Here is a 3,025-nt window from a genome sequence, read left to right as displayed (position 1 = left end):
TCTCATCCTATGTAGAAATGCAGGTTTTAATAAAAGATGAAGAATTTATATATCATCGCAGTGAATTCATTAAGATTGCAAGGCTAAGTGCTCTGGAAAGTGTGTTATGTGAGGAGGAGGGTGAAGTTTAACTTAAAGAAGAGAATGGTCTGTGTGGATATGGTTGCTGTTATCTCTATCATCTTCTGAAACTGAGAATGCGGGGGTTCTATTGTTTCTGGAAAATGGAATTAGATCTCATGAATGGCTGAAACTAGGAGGGGAATTTTGATCAGATCAGTGAGAAATATTTGTATATACCATGCTTAGCCTTGATAGGGAAGAAACCTCACTTCCTGTCACTATATCCCTTGGACATTAAAGAGAACCATTCGTTTTCACATGGAAGGAAGCCATGATTGAGAGAATCACCTCCCATAGGGACAGAGGTGGGGTTGAGCCCAAGTCTCAGCAGACAGAGGTTGGGGCTAATCTCCCACAACCCTTTGTCTCCTTGTTCTGCAAAGTTGAGCCATTCCCTCAGCCTTCAGGGCATAGATGCACCAGTGCCCATCCCTCCCATCAGGGAGATGACCAGGTGGAGTGAGTGGACTGCTTATTCTTACACTGGGTATGAGGTTGCACGAATACCCTTTAAGACTCTTGGAGAAACAAGACCTGGCGCTTCCAGGGACAGGTTGCCGCTCAAGTGCTTCATGTTGCCTTCGTGTTCTTTACCCTGTCCCATACCAATCCATACAGCCTCTGTGTTCAGTGCTGTAGAATTAACCCGAAATCCCCCTTGTGTCTCACCCTTGCTCTGAAACTATTAGTAACTGTCTATTCCTATGGACAAAATAAAATAGGATGTCTCAAATGGACAAGGCACATGTCCCTTTTACAAACTTTTCTCAAGATTGGATGTAAGGAAGCACACACCACCATAAAGGAGACATAGCTAGGATCTCAATTGGAGGCTCGCTCCAGGTGAAAACTTGAGATCTTATCTGAAAAAGAAAATAAAAACAAAGGAAAAACAATAAAGAAAAGAAAGGAAATAGAGCTAGCAGTGTGGCTTAAGTAATAGAGCACCTGCCTAACAAGCACACAGTCATGAATTCAAACCCCAGTCATAGCTCACACCTATGACACTAGCTACTCAGGAGTGTGAGAATTGAAAATCGTGCTTCAAAACCAGCTTGGGAAGACAATCCAAATGACTCTTATCTCCGTTTGACTAGAATAAAAGCTCTAAGTAGAGTCATGGCTCATGTGATGGACCACCAATTGTGAGCAAACCAACCCCCACACTGCATAATTAATTAATTGCCTATCTTTATTTGGTTTTGAGCCCTTCTCAGCCCCTGCATAGAGCTTAGTTTCTTGGGAAGTTCTTTTCATGTTTCCATGCTGCACTCTTCATAACCAGACTTCTTCTTCTGTGTTCTTTTCTGACATCTCTACTTGAATATTTTCTGGTTTCCCAGGGTTGCCTCTGGTTACTATTCTATGAAGACTTGCTCCAGGGCACAGTCAGAAGTAGTTTCTGCCCTTTGTACTAAGGAATGAGTACCTTGCACCATCCACATAATACTCACCACACTGTGTCATTTCAGGATCCTCTGTGTCCTTCTCTGTGTTTCCTCAAGGCAGGATCTGGATCAGGGTCATGTGTGCTGTCCCTCTAGAATTGCTCAGTGTCCAGTGCAGCTCACAGCACACCAGGAAATCCATGGATCTGCCCAATTAATAACTAACCCGAATGACCAGAAGGGCAAAACTGTGTTACAAGCTGTTGTGGTGGGTAGAATTTTGGTGTATCTACAGATGACCTGAGAGGAAGAAGAGAAAGAATACCTTTACCTATTAAATTCTTGCCTTTGTATTTTTAGCCTTCTTATGAAGAACAAGAGAAAGAAAGAAAGAAAGAAAGAAAGAGAGAGAGAGAAAGAAAGAAAGAGAGAAAGAAAGAGAAAGAAAGAGAAGAGAGAGAAGCAAGGAAGAAGGAAGGAAGGAAGGAAGGAAGGAAGGAAGGAAAGAAGGAAGGAAGGAAGGAAGGAAGGAAGGAAGGAGTAAAAGCTCTGACAACAATGAAGAGCAGACATTTATTCTCACTAAGTCTGTACCCACTCTTCTCAACACAAGTTTACTTCGACTTTTATTTTAACAGCCCTGTAATTATTTCCTTTTAAAGAATTTCCATTTTGAAAAAAATAAGTTTTTGTCTCAGAGAGTTTAATTGACTCACCCAAGTAAATGGCAGTGCTGTCTAGATCCGGAGATCTGGCTTCGTGCTTTCCTTCTCTTCTTCTGGGTCTGTGAGCAGCTGTGGAGACAAGTTGCTGTGTTTGGGGACCTGGGAATCCCCAGGGGACTTTGGAGGTGCCTCTGGAAAGGCCCGCTCTTACAGGGGGTGGCTTACCTAGAACTGAAAACGAAACCCCAAATAATAACACCACTGCTGCTCAAAGCTAGCAGATAAAATTTCGTCTCATGTTTGTTTCATATCATTCTTGAAAGAGAGAGGAAGGGAGAGACAGGGACAAAAGAAGAGGGGAGGAAGGAAAGGAGAAAGGTGGAATGAATTAAAGCATTACTTCCATGTCCCCAATTTATTGCTATTTACCACTTATTATATGATTAACCACTTAATTTATCACGACGTGTCCACTTTTGGAAAAATGAATGATAAGAATTGTCTTATCAGCCTGAGAAAATAAATAAAGCAAGTATCTATGTGCACATTTTCCTTATTTATATACACAAGCTATAAGTTTCTTTTTTCCCCCAAGTAAGAACAGACTTCAGGAACTCATGCTATCATCTAAGATTCTCTTTTTAGTGTGGATATGTTGGCACAGGAAACCACGTGAGTGATCTGCAGAGATCCGCCCTGCAGAATTTCCCAGTGAGGAAAGGACATGGGTGGGAGCAGCCCTAGAGCTGACTCTGACATTACTCTCAGAGGCAAGGAATTTTGTCTCTTTAGTTTTCAGGTCATTCGTTTACAACAAGGCTACACTGGATTAACAAGGGGGCTCTTGTA

The 3,025-nt window shown here is 42.0% G+C and overlaps 1 long non-coding RNA gene across 1 annotated transcript; it reads right to left on the bottom strand.

The window, feature by feature from the left end:
- Positions 1–929: 929 nt before the first annotated feature.
- On the bottom strand, positions 930–2,282 carry LOC122102332. The gene is made up of 3 exons (XR_006146483.1): positions 2,228–2,282; positions 1,578–1,811; positions 930–986 (listed from the first exon to the last, which is right to left on the bottom strand). It is a non-coding gene; the product is annotated as an uncharacterized LOC122102332 (long non-coding RNA).
- Between the last annotated feature and the right edge of the window lie 743 nt (positions 2,283–3,025).

Source organism: Dipodomys spectabilis, unplaced genomic scaffold (genome assembly GCF_019054845.1).
Source record: "Dipodomys spectabilis isolate Male_0828 unplaced genomic scaffold, ASM1905484v1 ptg000783l, whole genome shotgun sequence".
NCBI classification, from domain to species: Eukaryota; Metazoa; Chordata; class Mammalia; order Rodentia; family Heteromyidae; genus Dipodomys; species Dipodomys spectabilis.
The sequence above is the reverse complement of the archived record's forward strand: the minus strand, read 5'-3'. Positions and strand labels throughout refer to the sequence as shown.